The 27,816-nt window shown below is 36.0% G+C and overlaps 1 protein-coding gene across 2 annotated transcripts in view; it reads right to left on the bottom strand.

The window, feature by feature from the left end:
* LOC124264747 (retinoic acid receptor alpha-A-like) overlaps window positions 1-27,816 on the bottom strand; it is an 89,641-nt gene that overhangs the window by 51,876 nt on the left and 9,949 nt on the right. For both annotated transcript variants that reach the window (XM_046699520.1, XM_046699521.1), the window contains exon 2: window positions 20,382-20,459. The gene's annotated coding sequence lies outside the window, so the exon portion shown is untranslated. The remainder of the gene's footprint in view (window positions 1-20,381; window positions 20,460-27,816) is intronic.

Genomic DNA, 27,816 nt, shown 5'->3' with positions numbered 1-27,816 from the left:
TAAAGAATTGGCTTAAATATATGGAATGATAATTATAAAAAAACACAACAAATACACCCATTTTACTTTCATACCAATTTATGCAAAACTATATTGTGAAGTCTATTTTAAATTAGGTAACTGTAGAGATATATTAAATGTAATGGGAACACACAATAATCTTGATTAGGAAAATGGCAGCTGAGACGTTACCATGGTGGAAGGAAAGATATTAATTATCAGTATTAACCTCTTAATGCTCTTGGAGTATTCCACATTCTTCATGTATCATTGATATATGTGTAAGTCAGGAGATCACATATTCACAAAATGCATGTGGTGATAATCTACCTGTGTATAAAGGAAGAAGGTGATGCGTGATCTCCTACAACAGCCTTTCATCTATAAGCCCCTTGATGTTCAATTGTTACCATTAGGGTCTAACAAGGACAACTGACCTTCCGAATTTCAAAAGTCTTTTGAATGTCACATTTGAAATCTAGATTTCATTTTACTCACATAAACATTTGTTTTTAGTATAAACAAGGTGCTAACAAATATTTGGGGTTGTCATAGTTACCACAGTAATTGCTGATGTAAAATTCAAAACTGGACAGGCAATTTCAAGTGTGACAAAAACTCAATTCAATCAACACTATACAGAATTGTCAGAATGAAAACCTGCACTTGGAAATGCATTCATCGTGGAGTGGTGGTTAAAAGCAATATGCTCCTGACCTGTCCAGTGTGTGTCCAGTGAACGTCCAGTATGTTGACACAACCACTACTTTTCAAAGCACGAGCCTCACCCACCCCTCAACACAAAACACCCCAGTTGAAGCTCATTATCAAGTGAAATGACCAATATATGGATGATCGTCCATGTCAACACTGGCATTTCAATAAGTAATTGCCTGGACCCTGGTCTAAATAATGTCCACTAATGGTCAACATCCTTTCAAAAAGATTACAAATGGACAAAATATTTCCACCCACATTTATGATCATATATTGAAGCATATACAGCAGAAGTGAAGCTTAAACGATTTCCACTGCAAGAGAAAATCACTGAACTAAAAGCTTGCAAATATGAACTTCATGGCACCAAACAACTACAATGTTAGTAAAATGACTAAATTCAAAATGATGTTTGCATTAAAAAACCTATGCATGAAAATCAGATGGTTGGTTGCAAACGAAACAACACTTACACATCACAGTTGATCAATTTCCATTAAAGGCAATCAAAGCAGTAGCCATGTTGACTTGTATCCTTGAAACTGAAGATGGTGTTTATTTCATCCCCACACCAACAGTTTGATTGGCACTTGCTGATTTCAACTTGTCAATTCTCTCTGTTCAATTCCAGCTCTTGTTTGGTCTCCTAGAGAAGCAGTTTACAGGAAATCGCTATCTTATTATGAGAGCAGTTGGTAGGAAATTACTTTCTGTCTATGAGTCTCAGTTTGTGTTGATTTTGTAAATATTGTTGCAAGCTAATGGGATGGTGTGTGCAGACTGGATGGGATTAGCCATGTCCACATGTCCACTATGGCCTTGTCTCTGACATGAGTGGTGACAGTGAACATGAAAAATGACAAGTTAAATACTACAGATAAAATGAATACCACCCACTGGTCCATCAACTTCCATCATCCCATACCAACTGCAGATATCACACACATGTTGATTCATGCAAAGTACACTACATCAGTTATAAAAACATTGAAGTCGCATTCACATAAGTATAATCTTCGTAATTTTTTCAAGTTAAACCATAAATAGTTAATTAAATAGACATTTAAAGGAGATAGAAAATTAATCCAACAATAGAAAAACATCTCTATTTCTTTTATCTTGTACTTGAATGAAACAGAATGACGCACTTGTAAATGAAAATCTATAATAGATGAAAAGAACCCATTTTAGACACTTCATTTTACAACAGAATTACACTTATCTAAATGTCAAAACCTAATCCAATGCTTTAAAACTCATACCTAATGATGATATGGTTAATAATAACATGAAAAAAACCTTCCACACAAGATATCTTGAAATAATGTTTTACAATTTCACTTAATGGGGTTCTTGAGAGGCACATAAAAATTGGTATTAAGTATGAAACAAAATATTATGGATGCCAACTTGGTGTACACAATAAAGAACAAAAAGCTGACATCCATAATATTTTGTCTCATAAGTATTACTTAATATTTTTTTCATTTTACTTATAAAAATGTCTTGAGGTGGAATGATTTCAAGCCTCAAACATTGCCATTAAAGACTCCCAATATAACATATATTGAATGAATATAAATTTATTGAAATATTCAACATAAAAATGTAACATTGGTTCATAATCTGAATTGAATATAACTGCATCATACTGTCCTGAATTCAAAACATATCTTTAAATAAATAAACAGTCAGACATTTACAAAGTTCTCTATACACGAAACAACCCTTAAACAAACTGCATCAACCAAATCGGTTAGAGACACTACCTTCATGTAGCTGTCAACGAACTTCAAGTATTTACACAATTCCAATATAGGTTAACTGCCCAAACCACAAGGGCTATTTATACCTCCCTCCTACTCTGACCTCTGACTGAACCCTGGATTATGCCATATGTTCAAGTGAAGTTGCATAACACCTTGCTGTGTGTCAGATAGAACAGATACTCCACTAAAACACCCTGAAACATTTATGCCCCTAGAGACTGCCTTATGCAACATGATCACTGCAGGATGTGCTGCCATTCTTACACAGGATCAAAGAAAGTACTGTTAGTTTGGGATGGTTAAGATAAGAGTGTTTAGGAAACTGTTATGTTGTGACTGTTATACTGTCAGAGTTTACAGTCAAAGTAAGAGGTCTCACCACCTCATTGTATTAACCTACCTCATTCTACTGAAATCTTTCACATGCAGAAATTTGAAAATTCACTGTTTTCTTTTAACACCATTAAGCAACAAGTGTTTACAAAACAGTTTGAATGAGTGAGTGAGTTACTTTATTGCTCTACAATATGTTTACATATTTTTGCAGCTTTTGCTGCTAAAATGATCCTTCCAGTCATTATATTTGAGACAAATGTAATTTGTCTACTTTTTTTCAATTTTCTGAACTTTTTAGAAGACATTCTTCTACATTTTTTTTTGGATGACAAACAGTCAGTCAGTGAAAATGAACCAATCTGAAAATTCTACTGTTCAGTTCAGGCCACAACCATTTTTGACACCAACTGTAAATATAGACCCTAAACTTAGATACAAACAGAAACAGATGAACCCACCTAACGTAAGATATATTCATTTGAAAATGATTTTAATTTTAAAATTTTAACAGAGATATTTAATGTTCCATAAATTCATCAGAAATTATTCTATTTTGAAATTTTTAATAAAGATATTCAATTAACAATAAATTATGTCATAGACATAGTTTTTTTTACAAAACTGATTTAAGTTAACAAGACTAAGGGTTTGAATTAGTATTAAAACACACAGATCACATATAAAACATCAATCACAGAACAGTAAACAACAAACAGCCCCACACCAGATGAAGATGTCATCTAAAGCTAAATAAATATGTTGTTGTTTGTATTTTTCAAATGATTTAAAACCACTAAAATCATGATGCTAACTGATACACTTTCGCTACTGAGAGGTCGTAGGAGTATATTTACAGGTCATTAACTAAAGCTATTGGATTGCACATTCATGCATTATCACCATATAGCTGGAATATTGCTGAGTGCAGTGTAAAACTAAACTCACTCATTCACGCATTGCAAAAAGTCCAGTAAATAAAATTCTGGTGTATTCTAATTCCAAACAATTATTACACATTGGTTTGAAAACGTTTTCAAAAAAAGAGAGCATGGTAATCTTTTGCTTACCAAATGCTAAGAGTATTCCTTCTTGACTTTCAAGCCCAACCATCAACATCACATACTTACTAATTTCTGAGTATTCATTCACAAGATGCCCAGTGGAGGTATCTATCCTCTGTTATTGGAACACTGACGTTATAAGTTCTGTAAACACAAGGCAGTGTAAATGTCACCCTCTTATGCTGGACTGTCCACTGGGGAAACATTTCCCACAAACTTAAGTGGTCACAAGACAAATAGCCCTGCACTGGTCAGACTTTCCTAAGGATTCCATTTATGTATTAGTGTAAATCAATGCAATTTATCAATGTCTGAAGATTTTATTAATTTGTATCTCCTTTTACCCAGAGACCGATCTATTGTGAGAAACTAATTTCGCAGAACAGGCAAGTAAATAAATTCTGGCAACTGATAGGTCAAGGTCATCAAATAAGTTCGGGCTTAGTATTGAGCTGATAATTCCTTTCATCATTTAGCACAACCATCTTTTCAGTACTATGTATCCATCATCTCTCGTATGTTTCTTTATAAATATATCTTCAACAGAAAGGTCAAGGTCACACAGTTTACTGTTAAAATAATTTTAATTAAAATCACCAAGTGATCACAGTTACTTATTTCTCAACTAATATTTCATATTATAACGTATATATCAAAACATTGAAAGCACAGAAGTAAATATTATACCTGATAATACAAGACAGTGAAAAAGTAAACTGGTTTTAAAAGGACTCCATCTACGCATCTACATCACACATGTCAAGGGACCTATGACCATGTCTGGTTTGTCCGTCAGCACATATCACACGCCTCAATCTACGCAGTACACTCTCTGACCCTAGGGCATGTCAGAAACAGGAAATAACCTTGTTTTTTTTTATATCTGTGTGAGGTTATCGATCAACTGCCTGTATAGACATTCAAAAACATTTTCTTAAACAAATAATTAGTGATATTAATAAAGGTACCAGCATAAACACATCAACGTCATATTGGGATTAAAAAGACATCTGAAACAACATAGGCCTTATTCTTTCTTTGTTTTGTTCTTTCTTCTGTCTGTTTGATTTTGGGGCCATGACGGCTATCAACTGCTATGATGAGTCCTTTACAAAGGCGTACCAAACAAGGAAACTAAACCATACCTGTTCATATGCTTGGAAAATGAAATTGTTAAATCTTTCATTGCCAATCTTCTGTATCAATGGTATGCTACCTAATTCTTCATCAGGTACTGAAAACATCTCCACCAATGTTCACTAGTCACTAAATGCTTAAAGTACTTAAAACAAAACAACACCACAACAGCAACAAATCTTGATGATTGGTGGATTGTATGCATTCACTACTCTGCCTTAGTCACAATATACTGCTATGGGTTTTAGGAATATCACTGTATCAACAGTTTTGCATGAATTATAACTAACAGAGTTTAACTTTCCAAATGATTTTAACCATTATGGATGAGACATCATCTAGAAGAAAATACTAAATTTTCACATTTCAGTCTCATACTTGTTTTAGAGAATGGATAGTACAAAAGCCTTTCCCTCAAGTGCTAACATGGACCGACATTTCACTGATGACATCATGCAGTTATACAAGATCCAACAAGGTTAAAATGTAGTCAAGTCTTTAGGAGAAGAATGTCACCTGTCTACTCACATTGCTGTAAGTGATCCGTGATGTGGAGTAAGTTTGCTTTTAGTCTGATAAATCTTGCTACTACAATAAATCAAAATATAGAAGACAACAGACACACATGGAAACTCACCCATGCATGAACGGTCGCACTCACACACACACACACACACGGAAACACACACACGGAAACAAACACACACCAAAGTTCAGATTTTACCTGTAATCTTAAAACAATTTTCATTAATTAAATAACATACTGCATATATCCTTGTTTCAAATGAGAAATATGTTAGCAATAATACCACATTTCAAATCCCTTCCCAATGACCAAACATTCAGCTTGCTGCTGAGTATACATGATATGTAACCACCCTCACATGCAATACAGTAAATAAGTAATCAAAGCTATAATTAGCAGCTTGGTTCAAACAGACAGCATAACCGCTAGGGGTTTAACGGGATGAGCCTGATTACACCTAATATGCCCTGTAGGTGAGACTAATCAAATCTGCACTCGAGATTTGCCCCTGCACTGGCGTCTATGGGCATTGTCATGCTGGCGACATTAACATTAATAACTCATTCAAAGGCTGTGAAGCGAAGTGTCAGAGAAACATTCCTTAATTCTGAGCAACGAAATGTACCAATCAGATACTGAAATGTACAATCACACGTATCCATCGAAGATAGTTAATTAACCTCAGTTCATTGAATCTTTATAGGAGAATTCCATCTGGACATTTTAGTGTTAGAATGATTTGGTTTGATGGCTCTGAAAGGTTCTGAGACTGTTTGTAAATTTGGACACATTAAACACATTAAGAAATTAAGCCTTGTCCCAGGTTTGTTGAGGCAGTATTGTAACAAAAGACGATTCAATGATACGTTTATCATGACATTTTTAAAAGAACTGTTATTTTGAATGCTAAACACAGTTCAATATAAAAAATTCTGGTTATCCTGTCCAGGTTACACAAAGTACACCTTCCTTTAAATGGACTCTTTTTAAAGTGACCAAAAGAACTCAATTGACCACTGACAAGAAGCATGACTGCAATACAATCCAGGATTAAAGTTAAACACACCTCCATACCTGTAACATATGCTGAACAGAAGGATTAAACAGCCATGTTGGATATCAGCCCCAGTGCTATATACATCCTTCAAGATTGACAGGTAGGGCATGAAAAGCTTATGAAATGGAAATAAATTTCTCTCCTTGAAATAAGAGCTGACCTTTTGGCCAAGGCAGTTAGATATATGCCACAGGCTACACTTGATCCCTGTTGTTTACTGAATGTCCATCTCACTCCAGTGGACATCCCAGATTGACAGTGGACATGCCAGACAGTTGACACCACAAGCGGACCAAGCAGACAGTCAAGCTTACTTCATATTTTCAGGTGGCATTGCACAACAGTCATTATAAAACATAGGTAATATTCAGGGTAGCTATTGGGAGATGGTCATCATTGCAATGGTGTCCAAACATTACTGCAATATTATTCCATTTGTGGTACAAGTATTGCAAAAGAGAGAATTGTGAGAATTTGAGATGTTTACCTATAATGAAGATGGCCTCTAAATTAGATGTAATAACAAAGCCTAAGACGTGGTAATGTCTTCGGTTAAGAAGTTATTAAAGTTCTATCTCTTAAATATCTGATATACAAGATCTGCATGAATATTCTCCAAAGATGAATCAATTAATGTAAGATCAATGATTTACACTAGTTAGTATCATACTGTCATTTCTCATTCAAGTATAGCTATGCATCCACAGTTCAGTAAATTTTCAGAGCTTATATAAAATGCATGATCCTACATATGATACAGAAAGGATCTGATGACGGTGATCATAATGTTTTCATGATGATGGAAATGCTTATGATCATCATTAAGATGTTGACAATAAATCACTTAATGGAAAATCGGACTTCAGCGATCTTGTACCTTTTTAACAGAAAATAGTTCAGGCACAATTACTACAAAACCAATCATCCTGTCTGAATATACAATAAGACAAAACCATTGTTTACCCAGACCCAGTAAGGAACAAATCCTGCAATGTATGAAAAAAAAGCTTCAAAATATGACCTCGTTTATTTAAAGGTTCAAAGAAGGACCAGTTTGACTAACTGAACCACCGCAGCACACATCACAACACTTTCTCAAACGTCTTTTTATATATTCTTTTTCTATCAACCCTGAGTTTTCAATAAAAGATCTGTAGGCCAAGAAATAAAAGTCTGGGCAGAGACAAATTAACTATTTTATCTTGTACATTCTTTGAAGTGTGGGATCAAACCCACCAGCCACATCGGCCCAGCATTCTCTCAATGGTGTTTGGCTGTTTCAAGTTAATCAGTCCCCTGTACGCCTTTGATCCTAACCTAAAACTACATCAGTATATTTACACTGTAAAGTCATTTCCAATATCCAAAATTATAAATTCAGGAACTAACAATTATCCATCATCATCTTGCTAATGGCTCTTTTTCATAGCAGTTGCAAAGCTGGAGCCCTAACCCTTTCCCCAGCTGATCCCTGAATGTGCATTTATAGATCTTTACATGTATCATTATGAGCGTAAGTGACAGACTGTTGAAATTAACACTGGTCAATTTCACTACTGTGACAATGAATGCTCTGGCTACAGCCACCAGTGAATGGAGCTGCTGGCAACATGCTTAGACCTACATTGTAATGGTGCAACACGTTGAGTACATTACTGTATAGATTTCTGTCCATTCATTAAGTATGTTATTATTACAGTTGTCCAGTGAATTCAACATTGTCCTTTCCTCTCTAACATAAACGTATGAAGAGACTGCCTACATTAACATGATAATCTGACCATTATTATTCTCCTTTCAAAAGGAAACAATACTGTTTTATCGACCGGACCAAACAAACTGTCATAGTTCAGATGGAGAGTAAGGCTATATGAAGTTTATATTTTAATGACAATTTTTTTTTATAATGACTATTTTTGTATGAAACACTGGCTTGCATGGGAAAACACTTAAACACTAATGGACTTTTTATGATTATTTTTCACAAGTCAGTTATGATCAGTCAAATTTGAGTAAAAAGGGTTCAATGTACATCAAGTACAGGTATACTGTTTATACAGAATGTTTTCCCAATTTGTTATTGCAGTAGCTAAAGCCTACATTAGTACTTGGTTTGTCATACATACTTGTATATTTGTGAGCAGGTATGACAACCTACAATCAGTCCTGGTTGTATGGTTGAAGAAATGTCAGATTGACAAAGGTATGGAACTAGTGTTTCAATCAGATGAGTAACACTGAAAATATTTATACCACTTCCCCTAACAGAAAGATGAAAACTACAACACATCAACTATTGTGTTGTTGCTGATGACTGAATTACTGAATGACTGAATCAAAGAAGGAAGGATTGAAGAACGAACAAATGAATGAATGTTTACTGAAACTTATCAGAAACAAACCTGAGTATCCATATAGTGTGCGAAATTTATACAGGTCCTGTGGTCCCTGGCTATTACAAATTCATCACGACCACTAAATGATAAGTTTGCAGTTGTCCTGGTGGCCAGTGAATGTTGTATTGATAGTTAAGTATGTTGGACCAGTGAAGTACAGAGAGGACCACAAATCATTGTCCACTCACTGGCCCTGTGGTCTAGTGGGAAATTTTGAAAGGTTTCTTTCCCTGTCTATATTTTAAAGCAATAAACCATGCTCACAGTCATGATGTACCACTGACAGAGTGATGAAACCGACATGCTATGTACACCTATCAATCTGCTGTCAGCTGTTGGGGGACAGAGCTGCTGATGCTAGAACAATGTACCTTTCATCAGTCACTTTGATCTCAGTGTGCAGTCCAGGCTATCAACAATGTACCAGTGTCCTTTGCCCCAATTACCTGCATCTCCATCCCTTGTCATATGGCTCCAAGGATTGTCAGAATAACAAATTACTTTTTGCGACAGGGAAAATATACCAGTTTCACAGATGCTGTGTGTGGCTTAATATGGATGTCACAAATGTATCCCTTGGATACTGTTATCAATAAGCTGTCAATTTCATATGGTGTCGGTTCAATAATGTTAACACACTGTGATTGATTGACACATGACTGATAGGGAGTGAAATGTACTTCAGCATTGAATGTGACATGCAATATTATGGTGTATTGGTTACATGATAACACGCAAATATAACAATGCTTCCATTCAAGCTAAATCAGCACTTGATAGTTAAATATGAAATGTACATGTTTTTATGAATCTCTTACTTGGTATCAATATTGTTGACCAATATCATTGACGACCTTCACGTTACATTTGCCTAACCAAAGTCACAAACATTGAGGATTTTTTCCACATACCAAGCGCTTCATTACGGTACCATATTCCACAAAAATGTAAAATAGAGATCATGGCAACGAAGAGCTTCAACAAACCAAGAACCCAATACATGACAACTGTACAGTCCTTATCCATCATAACTCACCCCAAACACCTATATATATTTAACAATTTTTAATTAAGTGTCACACATTCTTGTTCAGTTTCATTTAACCTTTCAATGAATGGACCTTGTCTGATTGACATGATTCAATTTCAAACAGATACAAACACAACATAACATCTGTTCCAAATGTGAGTGACCTAGGATGACAAACAACCACCATGAACTGCATCTGAGCAACCCAGAGTTCTTAAAACATCAACTCACACATATGTAGTCATTCTATGACATTCATAAAAGTCACAGAAGCCTCTATAGGACATCATTACAAGACTACTTCAGCATTTGGACACATTGAGCTTTAGTCCCCTGATCAGGGCTGACCCAGTTATCACTCTACATATCCTCAATGGCCTTTGACCTAGATCCAAATCTGTTCCGATAATGGTAAATTGGGTCAGTGATCACCTCCATTCTTCCAAGTAACACCTACCTGGATTATACCTGAGTATACTATTGGTCCGAACAGTACCCAGAATAGCATCTGCCTGGGCCCCGTTTCACAAAGCTCTCGTAAGCTTAAAGATCTCGTAATTTTTCTCGTAGCATTCATACTCCCTATGTTACAGTATAGGAGGTACAAATGCTACGAGAAAAGTTACGAGATCTTTAAGCTTACAAGAGCTTTGTGAAACGGGGCCCTAGTATTATACCTACTCATGCAATCACATGTATACAACAACACATTGGACTTCCACGAAAATAGGAAAAGATCTGTATCATCAACTGGGTTTCTAGTGTTAACAGTTTCAGCACAGATTTTGATCATAATACCCATAGAAACAAGCACATGTTATACCAGTTTGATACCACTTCATTTGAGTAAAAAACAAACTGGAGTGATATATAATACTGAAATAAATTGTACTTTCTCATTGGTCTAAATATTTCAGTTAAGTAACAGTAAAATGTCTTCTCCACAACATTATATTATGAGTATTTTAAGGTGAATATAAATTTTCCTTACACGTCATTATAAGTTGATTAACCACCTAACTGTAACAAATCAAGTTTTAATTAAATCAGAGATAAACTTTTAACATCACCTAACATATCATTAGCCTGTATGTGTTGTATTAACCAAAGAAGTCCTACTGCTGCAACATACAGTCTGTGTTTCATATGATTCCCAATATTGATAATCAATTTCGTTACAAAGGCAAAACAACAGTATGTCAAAGTCTGAACCTACCTCCCTGAATTGCCAATATGTCTATTCCTGTAAGCACCACAATACTACAAATACCAACATCCCTGGTTCTGTTTGGTGTGTTCACCATGCCAACATTTTCCTTGCAAACCACCCAGCAGAGAAATCAGTTCTACATCTAATGACTACCACATGTTACACGAAACAACACACAGATTTGACTTACCACAGTAAATGTACACTGGTACATATCAATCAATCAAACTCTCCCGATCCCTTCCAACAACAAGGTCCAACCTGTAGCATGTGAATTTCCCCATCCAAGATCACCAGCTTGCTCTCTCTATTCTGTGACCTAATTGTATCTGTGCCACATAGTAAATATGGGAACATCTAGGTCACGGACCAGCTTCAATCAATACCTCACCAGAAAACAATACCGGAACCAGGTCAAGCTAGGCAAAAGACCATTACATCTCACATATACATGGCATGGGGCACAATCAAACAACAGGGAGGCCCTTGAGAGGTACTGACAGTTTTGTTGCCTGCATTTTGTGGTTGTGGGTAACTTCTATCCTTCAGTGACCACGATTGTGGCCATCAGTTTGCCAATATGACCTGCCTGCCTGCCTGCCTGACCATCAATTAGGAATAAAAGCTGTGTATTGAGCCATGAGCTGAGTGGATATGCCCGAAGTATAGAGCCACACTTGCTGCAGATACAGATATGATGGAATCACAGAACATAATATTTACTCCAAAGTGTTACCTTTCTAAACACATTATCAAATTTCCAAGAAAAATCTGAAAATATATCAGTGAGAATATATAATTGGAAATCTTTATTCTGCTTATTATTAGGTGGAGTCTTTTGTGAAATTAATACTTATGTTATGTCCCGAGTTCTATTTATGACACAAACTGTATAATTTCTAAATAACTGAAGTTGAGAGTTTAATAAAAGTAGAACACTAATAACAGAGCAGGAATGTTCAGAGTACTGCCTGAGTGAACTGCCCTTCATTTGTAACTAAGAATTGCTACAGCTGATTGCTGTGAAAGGATATTTTTACGTATATTAGGCCTTTTTGTAAAATTACTTGGTTTACATAATTTAAAAAAACCTTATTAGGTCAGTAGGGATGGAAAAAAAATACAAATAAAAAGGGAATATGGAGATGTTAGTTGCACACTTGAGTATATCATATATGCCAGCTGAGCAGCCTGTGGCATTACCTTTCTCTCTGCTCCACTCTGTTTCTGGGAATATTTGAAAGATAAAATTTGCTATTTTTACTATTTTAATTTTTTTAACTTCCTTTGTTTCTTATCAGGTGAGCGGCATATAATGGCCCCAAAAAAAAAGTAAATGCAGGGGTGGAAATAACCCATTGCCCGACGTCCGAGTCCAGTGTTTTTTCCAGTCAGGCAAGCAAATTTGTATATCACGCTGTACCAATGTCCAGTTGACTTTCCAAAGTTAATTATGTTGTTTATTTAAAAAATCAACAAGAAAATTGGCCGGTATAGAGGAAAAAATTATCAGGGTAAGTGATTTTACATGTGCCACTGTACCGATGCACACTAGCAATTTTAAAGTTATTTCCACCCCTGAAATGTAAAAACATTAATTCCCCGAAAATCAATAAAAATGATATAACAAATGAGTCCCAATATATAAGTTCAATTGCATGATTAATGGTACAAAAGTGAAAACAATATTAGAATTCATTACTGCATGTATATTTCATCTTTCTGCACAGAAGAAAAAGTGAGCAGTATATGCAGTCAGTATAGGTCACTGAGGAAAGCGTGAACCCTCTCATACAAAGGCATGGCAAAAAAAGTTAATTAACTGTTTTGTGTGGTTTTAAACCTGTTCCTAATTAGTACCCCCCTTCAAAGGGAATACTAATAAGTGCCCCTATTAGATTTTAATTAGCGAAACACCTGGGGCACTAAATACTGACTGACTGAGTTTGGTTTTGTGCCGCTTTTAGCAATATTCCAGCAACATCACGGGCGGACACCAGAAATGGGCTTCACATATTGTGCCCATGTGGGGATTCGAACCCGGGTCTTCGGCATGACGAGCCAACGCTTTAACCATTAGGCTACCCCACCGCCCCTGGCACTAAATACACCAAATATGGTGTCAACATTATGAACAGAATTCCTCAGCAATTCATGTTAAAACATTGTGACAATGTGACAGATTCTAATAACAGAAAAACATATAATTCTGTGAAATATGGAATTTATATTATTAACATAATTATCCTATAAATAATAAACAGCTGCAGAAACTAAATATTATGAAATATTTTCTGAGATATATTACTAGACACTTATTGGTCAGAAATTTCAAAAGAAATTTGAACTTATTTTTTCCTTGCCTAAATATGCATTTATGATGATATGTCTCTTCAACATGACATATCATTTGTTCTCTTCCCGGCTCCCTTAGTTACATATATTTAAATTTTCTTTGATCACTCCCAAAAAGAACACGAACCCCAAATTATGGGTCATTAACACAACTTATTCACTAAAAATTATAAGTAAGTGTGTTGATTTTCCCTTCACTGTTCTTTTATTATCGACATGAAAGAACTTAATTGATAAACACAAAAATCCTTGAGAACATTATTGAAAATTAAGACAGAAAAGATGAATTTTTCAAGTCTTTTTTTTTAAAATAATTGAAACCTTTGTACCAATAGTGTTATAAATGACATTCATCAATAATGGATGAACCACTTCCCTCTAGCACTTTTCAGAACTTGTAACAGATGGTAAAAGTAAGCTCCACAAATACAGTTTCCCATATTTCTTTCATTTATATTCAGTCTGTTATTAAACAGAGGCAATACATTCAGAAAGATTCAAATGAATTAGTTTCCCTATGTGTAAAATGCTCTAAAACCAACACATTAAGGAAATGCAAGGGCTACATGACTAAGAAACGAATCAAACCTCCCCAAATGAGTTTTATGGGGACTGAGGCATCCTAAATTGATAGCAATCAGTAAATCAGCGTTTGACCCATTTCAGGCAGGGAAGCCATGAAAGCAAAGCCACTGATGTGGTCATTTCGCTGACCAAACTGTCCAGACAGTCAGGACATTGTGTGGGTATTTCACATGCAGGGAGGACCCAATATCTCATCATTATGCAAAGTGGATTACAAGCAATTAGCATTCTCATCAAGATTACTCTTAGCAAGAAGTGATGTTGAAACAGTGCAGAGATCTTTAATGAATACAATCTATGTGTATATTGGTTATAATTACTGGGTAGTGCAATTGTTTATGAAAGACTTGAAATTTTAAATGTTCAAAATTAACATTTCTTTTTTTACCATTTAAAATCGAAAATCCTTTTTTTTCAGAATTTACAGATAGATTGTTCTTAAACTCTATTTCATCAGTTTGTCTCAGTTTTGTCTAATCAATGAAACAGTGTTATGTAAGGTCCAAATATCAACTTTACAATATTTAACAATACAAGAATAGTCGCCTGTAATTACTTGACATCAATGAGAAGTTAGATGCCTCACATCACATAATCAGATTATCTCACTTTGAGACCATCAATCAGCAAACAACCACCATCAATATAACCCCTTGTCTTATCCCCCTCCACTGGGGACTTCCTATGCAAGCAGTGACCAGTGTCCAGTGAGCACACAACCCTGTCCAGACATGTCTGTCAACAGAGCCAGGTATTCCAGAATTTGCCCTGTCCCTTGACCTACCACAGTATGACAGTAATGTCTGCCAGTCTGTCCCCCTCTCTATCCCCCCCCCCATGTCCAGCTCCTCAATCACTTCAGACACTGACACCCTGGCAATGTATATTCCTACTTTGCTGGAGGCTAATTATGAATACTAACTTTCTTCAGTTCTTATCATGCTTATCCTAGAACAAAAGTTCTTGGGTGTACTTGTTCAGGTTGTGTACAACATATTTATAGTTTCTTTAATACAATGTATTTTCACTTATTTATTGAGCCATGACATCATCATACACTATGTCATGTGTGTCATAAACATTTACTATTGATCATTATAAATTAAAGTTCAATCAAAATAAAAATACATTTGCTACTTGTTATCAATGTAATTTTGTCCAGTTGAAGATTTTTCCTTCACACAAATGCAAGTTGGGTTCAGTGCATTCCTTTGTCAGGCAGACAACCCTGGGGCCATTTCTCATACAACATGTGATTTCAAATTTTCAAGCCCCTTTCCATTAAATGGATGCATTGTTGTTTCCAGCATACACCCAACAAACTGACAAACATACTGACACAACATACATGCAAAGTAGCTCAAAATACTGACTGCATGTAAGTCACAAAGGTAAGAGTTTCCTCCTCAAGTCAAACTTCAAGGGTCTCCGATATTCACCATCAAACAAACTGACTTTAAATACTACAGTTGCAGTCTGTTACTATGGTTACCATAACCATTAGCCTGGAGCATGAAAGCCATTCTGATGGACCAATGTTGATAAGTAAACTGATGTAGTTCAAAGCTTTAATAAGTGTATCAGATGACTGCGGTATTCCATGATCATTACACTCTCCGAGAGGATACATATAACAGAATGTCTTTGCTGCTGACTTCAGACATCCATAATGGGTTTGGATATTTTATATATAAGGGCTACTGCAGTCAAAGAAACTCAAACATTTCCAATGTAGTTCCGGCCATAAGATGGCAAATTGTTAGGCATTCAGCCTGTCCTGTATAGCTAACAGACAAATGCTAGGCATCAAGTACGTCCATTGTAGGTCCTGGTATAATCCTTCCCACTTGTCTGGCGTAGTTACCTTGTGGAAGACAATCAACTGTCAGATTTCAAACATGTTCAGTGTAGCTCCTTGTATAAGACAATCAACTGTTAGATTTCAAACAGAAGCCCCACAACATACATCATGATGAGTGGCCACAGAAACCAGAGATGGTTCTGCCAATAACAGCAATGACACAAGAAGCCTTGCACATCCTGAGGCCTTCACCATGTGTCATGTCTCCCTCCAAATCTATGCCTTGAGGTTCAATGTAGCTCCTTGTATAAGACAATCAACTGTTAGATTTCCAACATGTTCAGTGTAGCTCCATGTATAGACAATCAACTGTTAGACTTCCAACATGTTCAGTTTAGCTCCTTGTATACATGTTCCAACATTTTCAGTGTAGCTCCATTTAGACAATCCTTGTATTCCAACATGTTCAGTTTAGCTGTTGTAAGACAATCACTGTCCAAACATGTTCAGTTTAGCTCCTTGTATAAGACAATCAACTGTTAGATTTCCAACATGTTCAGTTTAGCTCCTTGTATAAGACAATCAACTGTTAGATTTCCAACATGTTCAGTGTAGCTCCATGTATAGACAATCAACTGTTAGACTTCCAACATGTTCAGTTTAGCTCCTTGTATAAGACAATCAACTGTTAAGACTTCCAACATGTTCAGTTTAGCTCCTTGTATAAGACAATCAACTGTTAGATTTCCAACATGTTCAGTTTAGCTCCTTGTATAAGACAATCAACTGCTAGACTTCCAACATGTTCAGTTTAGCTCCTTGTATAAGACAATCAACTGCTAGACTTCCAACATGTTCAGTTTAGCTCCTTGTATAAGACAATCAGCTGTCAAATTTCAAACATGTTCAGCCTAGCAATTGTGTAAGACAATCAACTGTTAGATTTCCAACATGTTCACGGTTGGTCCTTGTGTAAGACAATCAAGTGTAGGACTTCAAACATGCTTGGCATAGCTCTTGATATAAGACAGTCATATGTTAGACTTCCAACATGTCCAGTTTGGTATTTGAGAAAAGAAAATGACAGGAAGTGAGATCAGGTTGTATCATGTTAATTATTCACTGAAGCATGCTTTTCACAAACTCTAGCACCGACTGATTTAACTTTCTCTTTGCACTTCAGCAACATCCACACGATGCCATGCATATTTTTCCATAATATCATGAACAGACCTCCAAATCATATGTTTACATCAGGTATTCAAACTTCATCACATTTGTGGTCAACAACAAAAGCATAAAATCCTCTCAATATTCATAAGAAATCTCTGTTAAATTAGTCACTTGATCCATACAGACTTTATCGTGAGCATGTGTACATGAATCACTCATCGTCATGACACCTGGTGTTGATTAAAGGTGAGGGTGTCCCGCCCATCCAGTCTATAATGATCCCCAGGTATTGTCAGTTACATCACAGGCAGAAAGTGTGCTTCATGGTTATGGTGCTATTTACAGATAATCATTATCCAATCTGCTTCCCCAAACCCAATGCACTGTCTTCAGGAAGTTTCTGAACTCAAGGCAGTTCAGGCAGAAGCCCCAAAACATAAATCATGATGAGTGGCCACAGAAACCAGAGATGGTTCTGCCAATAACAGCAATGACACAAGAAGCCTTGCACATCCTGAGGCCTTCACCATGTGTCATGTCTCCCTCCAAATCTATGCCTTGAGGTTCAAAACACAACTTTCACCTGAATGTCATGACTGACTAAATCTTTGACTTTCACTGAAATCCGTGTCCTTATGTACTACCAAGATCAAAGCAAATGCTGAAACAGGGAGCAGTCTCTACCAAATACCAGATACGTTTGAGTTATTCCAAATTCGTCTTTTAGGACTGGTAGGGTTGAGTTTTTCATTCAGGAAAAGAGATATATTCAACATGCTCAAATTGTCAAATGCTTAAAAAACAATAGTATTTTATGTTGCAAGAAGATTTTGAAATGATACAGAAGTCAAAAACTATTCAAAAACTTTTACAAAAAGACCTTGCTGTCTTTACACCTGTTTCATAGTCTATTTAAATTCAAAATTAATATTGAGTGTTAATCCATTGCTCTTATGATACATCATACAGTTGACACATTTCAATTCTAATGTACAGTTTTAAGTGTTCAATCTTCAAATACAAAAGGTAATGATCTTTCTCGATATCAAAGTAGAAAGTCTTCATATAATAACTCCCTGCACTTTAACATGAACCTTTGACAAACAACAAATATAATAGGAAATCGTTAAAATAATGTGAAATATACAACCAGGAGCCACGATTAATCAAGACTCTCTATCCCCATTCCACACTTCAAAACCCTCTCCTAGCATCTATAATCAACTTGATGGCAACTCTTTCACACCATGAAAACCTCCACAGCAACAACTGCATATACTCCAAGTCAGTCAATATCAAAGACAATCCTCAGCCAGTGATCCGCTCAAGGGAAGATCCATACAAGTACACTCTTGTCACCAACACTATCCTGAGGACAGCCCATCATAAGATGGCCATATTGTTCTCCCAGTGTCCATGCAGCTCCTTGTGTTTTGTAATAATGTCCAATTGTGGTCAGCTGGTGAGCTTCACAGGATGTCTCTGCGGCCTTGGCAGTTGACAGGATTCATCATGTTTGATTGCTGTCAATCTTGAGAAGACGTCAATAACATCCCCAACTGTCTAGCACCTGGAAATGTTTATGTGTGTCGCTTTTGGGGTAAGACCATGCTCAAATTCCAAGGAAAAGAAAATTCAGATATCAAGACAACAAATTCAAAGATCATTCACTGAATAAAATGCACAATATTTTCACTAATATCATTATTAAAAAGGTAAAAAAATTTTGAAACCTATTGTTGCTTAAGAAGAATTCCAAATATTTACTGTCAGTACAACTAAATCTTTTGAACATGAAAGTAGAAAAGATTTCGAAATAATTTATTACAGAACCTTTGAAGGCAAGAACTATTTGTTCACACAATACGTACAACACCCAAAACTAATCCTCAAGTTCAACACTAAATCAATGACATCAATATCTGACAAACTTGCTAATTGAAATGTATGACAATGTTGTCTGTTTACACACATCCCTGACAGTGAGCCACATTCATTTTACTTTGTTCAGTCAGGTACATTTGTTTACATCTATTGTGTGCATTAGAAACACATAGCTGCATCTTTCAATTCTGAAAGGTAATGGTGTTAACAAGCGGTCAAGATGGACACTTGCAGAGAACTACTGGAGACTGAATAAAACCCACGCACTTCCATTACACCTGCTGTTTAATCAAGGCCGTGAGTTGTATTGAACATTGAGCCAATAGCTAAGCTTAACCGAAAGCATAACCCATGTGAGAATACATTGTGGGATAAACAAATCACAAAAATGCTTTTTTAGAAAACAAAACAGTTACAAGCATATCTAAAGGTAATCCCTAAGCAATATTCTCACTGCTACAAAAATAACATTCATTATTTTCAGATTTTAATGTTTTGGGTTTTAATATATTTTCCTGCTGATATCAAATATGCTGCACTTTCCATAATCTGCACTTTCCATAATCAATCTGAAACTAACTCTGTTTATCATTAATCCAATAATTCATCCTTGCTGAATTGTAAAGTTATTTTGAATTGAATACAGTACAAAACCTCAGATCTGGAAGAATTATATTTTATATTATTATACTTTTAAGGCTCATAAAATCATTCCTAATTTTAAGTGATTAAGATTTCAACAACTAATATGGAACTAACGTAAATTAATTCTCAATTTTCAAATGATCAAGATTTCAATAATTAATATCCCACAAACATCATACAGTCATTCTTAATAAGATAATCAATATTTCAATAATTAACATCGCAATAATGATATTGGCAATATAGGTTATAACATATCATGCAGAGCAAATATATGTTTAACTAACCTTGACAAAATGAAATGAGTATTTCTTATTATCTGCAATGTCAGGTCATTCAGACAAGAGTGTTTGTTTCACTCCTTGTCCAAGATGATAAATATTCTAAGATGGCTGCAGTAAGGAAAGAATTTGTCATGTAAATAACAACGACTTCTGTCTAAATACATTGTGCATCAAACTGCATTTCTTTGCATTCTTTATACATCAACACTCCAATCAAACACATACACAGTTGTGGATGGGAGGGCAACTCCTGTCGAACCCCCTTACCTTCTCTGCAAAACCAGCCAAACTGAAACTTCAAATCAAGTATCAAACACAAATTCCTGTTCAACAAACTCTTATCTACGACTTTCAAACAAACATTTCACAACTTTATACAAAAATAAGAATGAAAAACCATCAAAAGACAACTCACCAGAAATCTTTTAAGTCCTTTCCCATGAACAAGCTTCAAGCCAAGCGTCCCTGATCAGCAATGGCTGATGGCCTGGGCCTGTGAAGCAAGGAAAAAAGTTACATAACCCACGCTACGTCACTGACCTCCGATCTGCCCAGATGGCTTGAGGCAAGACTGGTTCGCTGGCTCTCCATTTGAATGGTAAACCCCAACTGTGAATCATTGAATGGGGTGTAGCGGCTAGCGCCTATTAGAATGAAGCATTAGATACCAACAAGGCAATAAAATGACCCAACATTGTACCAGTGATAGCTATTGATGCCTTGTTTTTCTTATCTGGTATTGTTTATTCAGAAACAGATTAAAACCTGGTAAGCTGTCTGAAGAAATGGTTACTAGTCCCACTATGAGGATAATGATAGTTGATGCAAAATTATGTAACCTAATTGAGGGTTTACTTGTCTTCCCTGATTATAAAATAAGGCATTTTACACAAAATTGGTTCTAATTTTTCCTAATATAAACATATACAACAACTGTTCAAACAAAGTTAAAAACTTATAACTCTTAACACAATGATGGAATGAACACAAAAGACATATTTGAACAAATACTAAACATACAACAAAAATCTTTTAAAGTTGCCAGATTACATCTTCCAACTAAAACAAGAGAGAAATATCTGACAGTTTTCAAAACTTGCTTCCTAAAAATATATTTCACACACTTTCTTCCCATGACACCAACTCATTGAACTAATCTTTAACTGACCCAATTTAACACTGTCAGGAATCATAACCAAATATGGCAACCATGAAACCAGACATCAGGACACAATTTCCTTCGATTTCTGACCAAGTCCGACATTGACCAATCAGAAACTTTCACCATCATCTTAGCAGCTGGACATGCACTATTCTATAATTTCAACAACAATGACATGGCCAAAAAACTCATTGTCCTTCCAGAAAACTCCAGCCACTATTTCCGCTGTCCGCAGATGGAAGGAGTGGGGTCACTCTGGCCCTATTGAGTCAGACTGACCCCTATTGAGGTCCCTCAAGGCCTTGAGCATGCCTCTCCGAAACACAACACCACGTGGGATACTACTGGTCAATTCATTTTGACATGCCAATGACCAGGGAAAGGGGGATGAACTTCTTTCAATGGTTAATGCCGGCACTTGAAAGAGTCCAGGACTGGAATTAGGGGATGTTTTAAGCTTTATGATTTAATGAGCATTACTTGGTGGTTAAGGCACAATTTTGAATTGGATGTTTCTCATTTGTTTCCTTTTCCAGAGAAAACTGTCTTGAAGTAAGGAGACCTTGATTTAGATATAATGTCTTACTGAGTTTCATTACAATCAATGGGTGTTTTCTTCAGCTGATGGTAAAATTACAAAAAGATTCCCATCTTCATTGACTTGAATAAGTACAGGCAGAAACATTCATGTTTTTTAATTTACAAATTAAGTATGACAGTGAAATGGAAACTGAGAAGTAGCATCCAGGGTTTGTGGACAAAGGAACTTGCATGTTTACACAAAAAAAGGAAGACAAGGAAAGAGGGAAAACAAAGAAAGAAGGAACAAAATAGAAGTGCCAAAAGACTTTAGAAAATCATGATCTGAAGTCAGCTCTGCTTAACAAAACCTGAATCAGGTGTACTATTCGTATCCAACACAACCTTGTACTGTCAAATACTTAATGTAGCGAATGTAGGAAGTCATGATATCCAAAAATCACTTCCAATTCATATTGAACATAAATATTTAGGGATCATGAATATTTTTGGGGCACATTTTTGTTGCAAGAAAGTGAAGACTAAGCACACGATCTAAATAATATAATCCCAAACCTATTTTCTCTACAACTTTTCAATACATGCTGAAGAAACAATTTTCAATCATTATCATTTATCTCAGCTTATAAGGCATGATAGAAATAAAAAAATAAAAACAAGGCACTCTTTAATATTCATGGTGTTTGATGTACTGAAGTGAAACACACCAACCAAAAACTATTTTGAACTACATGAGTGACCATGTTTCCTGATCTGTTGCTAACTGTCAATAAAGGACATTGTTGCTAATGGCTTGGATGTCTCTGAGTAATTTTGGGAGTCTGTGGTATTTATGCATGATTACCGTTAGTTCGTTTTAGCTACACTGACAGGAAACTTTCTTTCACTAAACTATGTCAGTCCCAATAGCAGTCCCAAAATTAGATGTTGTCAGAATCTTTTCAATCATAATTATTTCTTTGTTTTTAACAGGATCAAATGTTTAAGTAAATTTTCTGATCAAGTTACTCTCTTCAGGTGTGATGTATACAATCTGAAGAAAATTAACCCTCTTCATGTGACACAAACAAAACAAAAATATAATTGTTATATTTTTACATAAAACATGTTACTTGAAAAGAAATCTGACAATGATATTAATGTACCCTTTGTAAACATATGTAACCAAAACTGCTAAAATTAAGAAATCTTTCCAAAATTACCTACCAGTACATCTGTTTTAGTAAAAATGTATATAGAGAAAGCTAGATATTATACAAACTCTAAAATTCTGAAACTATGCATTACTGCCTCACAAATATCAATTCCATTTCATTTTCAAAAGACTAATTCTATGACAAATTCCCAATTTCAGACAAGTAAACAATATGGCCGGTAACACAAGAACTGCCGATGTGACCTGACCTGACAATGAAATGCTGATGGGAGACAGAGACAGGCCTAGTTTAGCCCCTAACTATGCAACACTGTGCTGGCAAGGTGTGTTGCGACTGGCTAGCTGGTGGTGTTCAGGTGGACAACTCAGGTGAGGTGCCTCCTTGACAGGTGAAGGGTTATCCAGTGGTCAGTCTATGTCACTCACACAGGACATACTTATATGGTACGAGCTATTACAGTCAGCTCATCTCCTTGAGAATCCTTGTGTGTGGACATATCCTATCAAGCTTGGGAGCTAATTCTGAAATCATAGTCATTGCTTTTCCTACAGGTGTGATTAAAGAAAATGTTCTTGTAACATTTCTCAGCGGATATACATGAACACAACATAAAAATTATATGTAAGTGCATTGTCTTTTTGTGTACATTACATGTCATACCGATACAGAGATATCCACAAAGACTTTGATGTTTGAGATAATACCGTTTGTTTTATTGTTTATTTGTTGTTAAAAATTCCACAACTTTCCTGCAATATAATGGCATTCTGTAAATAATCAATTCTGGACCAGACAATCCAGTGATCAACAGCATGAGCACTGATCTATGCAACTGGGATATGATGAAATGTCTCAGCGAACCTGACCACCCGATCCTGTGATTCGCCTCTTACAACAAGTATGGGTTGCTGAGACAAATTCTAATCCGGATAGATAATATATTTACTATTAAACAAGTATCACAGAAGATGACAAACTACCTCCAAATTTTCATGAAAGAATGAATATCTATTAGTTTTAGAGATATGATCTGGACAATAAAATATTTTCATTATGGTCGAGCAGAAAGACTGATTATTATATCCTCCCATATTACATACAAGGCGGATAGAAAGATGTGAGTGAGTGAGTTTAGTTTTACGCTGCACTCAGCAATATTCCAGCTATATGGCGGTGGTCTGTAAATAATCGAGTCTGGACCAGACAATCCAGTGATCAACAGCATGAGCATCGATCTGCGCAATTGGGAACCGATGACATGTGTCAAACAAGCTAGCGAGCCTGACCACCCTATCCCGTTTGTCACCTCTTACGACAAGCATGGGTTACTGAAGATTCATTCTAACCCGGACCTTCATGGGTTGGATAGAAAGAAGAATGCCTAAAGGGACTGGGTGGTCAGGATTGATGACTTGGTTGACACATGTCATCCTATCCCAGTTGCGTAGATTGATGCTCATGTTGTTGATCACTGGATTGTCTGGTCCAGACTTGATTATTTTCAGACTGCCTTCATATAGCTGGAATATTGCTGAGTGTGGTGTAAAAAACTAAACTCGCTCACTCACTTTACTTACAATAACAACAAGTCTGAATTAGCTGTGGACAAGTCAGGTCCTACTCGTGTTTCCTATGTTAAATCTGTTAAATCTTTCATCTTCCTTTACTTCATCCATCACATGTACGTTGAATAATGAATAAATATTCTTTACTGTTATCAAGCTCAAGGGATGTAATTATACATCATGATATTGATGTATCCATGATGCCTTAATGTCCCAACTGTATCGACCGCCTCCGTGGTGTAGTGGTTAGAGCGGCCGCCCGGAGAGTGGAAGGTCGCGGGTCCGACCACATCATACCAAAAGACATTAAAATATGGTACTTGTTGATCCCTGCCTGGCGCTCAGCATTAATGGGTACAACAAGGACTGGTCGGCTCGGAGTCAGTATAATGTGTCTGAGTGGGGAATTCATGCTTTACTGCGGATTGGTATCTCAGTGGGCTAGCACTATAAAACCAGCTTAAGTCTGGGCTAGTACAAGCAGCCGCACATACACATACACACGCATGCACATCGTCATATGAGCGAAATATTCTCAAGCACGACGTTAAACCCAATTTCACCTCACCTCACCCAACTGTATCATAGAGCATCAATAGTAAATTAACACTTCACTACAACCAAAATGCTGAGGTTAGTCTGTAGCAGTCTGTCTCACAGTTCCTCAGCCACAATAGTTTCCCTTCAGGCTTAAAGTACTAAGTAAAGCAAGTCTAGATTTCAAAAGCTTCAGGATTCTGAAAACATGAGCTCAATTAAGATTGAGTTATTTGTTGCTATCAAAATTTTCATTTTCAAAGACTAAGTGTTTGTGTAGTAACTTAGATTAACAAAGATAAAACAGGTGAGTTTCTAAACCACATGTATTGCATGTATATGTGTATAATATTTTGAGTAACCTAATCTTAGGAGGGTTGCAAGAAGATTTTGAAATGTTCACTGACATAGTCAATAAATTCCACTTTGATATAAAACAACTAGCAGTCAAGTAAATTGTCTAGCAAATGTACAGTTATTTCTGTCTCTATTAATGTGAAGTAATTTAATTCAGTCTCCATGATATATTTTGTCAAAGAAGTAATTTCAGGATTTGGGGACCACTGAATCTGTTATAGTAGACAAACCGAAATTTAGATTGAAATTTGCATCCATTTTAGTCCCATGCAGAAGATTCAAATGTAAGAATGAACATGATGATGAACATCAGACAAGTTTTTCAGCATAGATATGAAAAACAACTGTACTGAGTGACACCAGTATTACCTGTAAGTAAATGCTATCATGGCTGCCTGCAAATACTCCACCTAGAGGACACAATATTAACTATGAATGATGTTGTCAACATAAGATGATGGTCACACTTTCCACACAATATAACCATCCAATCATTATTAGTCATCTCTTGTGGCAAGCATAGGAAACTGCACAGCTTACCATGTCCTGGAAGGATCACGATTAGGATTCTAATGAATTTAATCTCCCTTAGCCCTCACATCTAACAACTGCTACACATACTTCAACTGCTCTGAGCTCATTCATGGTCCTGGCTATGAGCAGCCATAACAGCTGGACAAAACATGGCATGGTCAATCCTTTTCTGAAGCCTTCTTGAGAACTGAGGTCTAAAATCCTCCTGAATGGCCCAGAACGTTCCATTAAGTCGAGTGCACACTCCTACTTGCTGTGGCCATTACAACCTGTACATTTCCAAATTATCACCATGCCATATACAAACATGTCTTAATCCTGTGTCCTCATGTATTGAACGCTACAATATAGATCCGACACATATCGTCAGTTTCCAAGGTCACTCCAAAAGAGACTCATTTCAGTCACAATGGACACCTGTGTGAGCATGTTATGGCAGAAAATTGTCGTGACAGTGTGGAAATTGACTAATGCGGAGCAAACATGCCCAGATCTGGAATGTGTGACGAAGAGGCTACTGAGGAGCATTTGAGCATGACCACACAATTGACCACCTATCAATATGTATCACCATGACAAGGAAATGTGTTCCACTTGGCTGGTGGCGAACACAGTCTGCCATACTGACTCCTGTACCTGGCCACCATGGGTATCATCACCTGTCAGCGATGAACAACAATCGATGGCGTTAACCGTGGACATAGATATTTTATGACACATACAATCTTGTCAGGGTTTCTGGGGCACAGGAACTTGTTTGTCTGAACATGATACAGAGCAGACATCTTTATTTTTGAAAAATGTCTGTCAATGGGTGAAAAGAGAAGATTTGTGACTATCTGACATCCGCTTCACACTCATACATATACAATAAGTCTACATATGGAAAAGAAAACAGAGAAATATAATGTTTAGACTGACAGATTATTCATATATTTTTAATTTTATTTACAATACAAATTACAATACATTTGTAAGAAATACTCATAAAAGAACTGACAGATAACACTAGTTTTTGGTCCTGACAACTGCCTGTTATCTGTGTTAGAGCTTATAATAAACTAAGAATAGAGTTGGTAATGACTGCAGTATACTGTATATGACTCACAATCTCCTATATATATATATCATGCCCCCTTGGCACAAATATATAATTCTATGTGTATCATACTATGTAAGTAGAAACAGTAGAAGAGTATAAATATCTGGGTACTATCATTGATAATAAACATTCATGGAAATCAAATTCACATTCTGTACATAGGAAAGCACAACAGAGGCTTTTCTTTCTGCGAAAATTGCGATAATTTAATGTAGACACTAATATCTTAAAATTATTCCAGAGGTACAGATAAGCTGTGTATCTGCGTAAATTACGCAAATATTTATGTGAAAACTTAATTCTCATTAAGTCCAAGTAGCGCTTGAAGTTTTGTAAATACTCAATAAGTTTGACCTTACGTGCGTACACACAAAGATGTCAAATCTTAGCTTGCGTACCAGTGCATAGATAAAATAACTGAGGTAAATTGAGAGGTTCTATTTCAACACAAGAACTTGGCAACTTGCAGTCTTTCTTATCGTTTCTCATATTAAAGATCCAATATAAATACCATTTATACTTTGTTATATTTTAAAAATTAATGCAAATTAGCAAATTTCCCTTGCAGGACAATAAAGATTGCTTATCTTACCTTATATCACATATGAATGCACATAATCAAGGCATATCATGTGAGAATTTTCCTATAAATAAGCAAGAGTTGTCGCCAAACTCAAACATGCCCACCCTTATGCCACACAACAGGGGAGAATTTTGCACTGGATGTCCAAGCATCAATATCTATTCAAGGAAAATGAAATATGTATTCACAAATATCTCTATCTTTGAAAGATACAAGTTATAATTAATGGGGGAAAAATAACTTCACTAACATCAGCATTCAGACATCACTCACATTCACATTCATTAGTGCCCATGATTTACATTGAGACTGC

Source organism: Haliotis rubra, unplaced genomic scaffold (assembly GCF_003918875.1).
Source record: "Haliotis rubra isolate DU_JTF1 unplaced genomic scaffold, ASM391887v1 Scf94, whole genome shotgun sequence".
Lineage (NCBI taxonomy): Eukaryota > Metazoa > Mollusca > Gastropoda > Lepetellida > Haliotidae > Haliotis > Haliotis rubra.
This window is presented reverse-complemented; position numbering and strand designations above follow the sequence as displayed.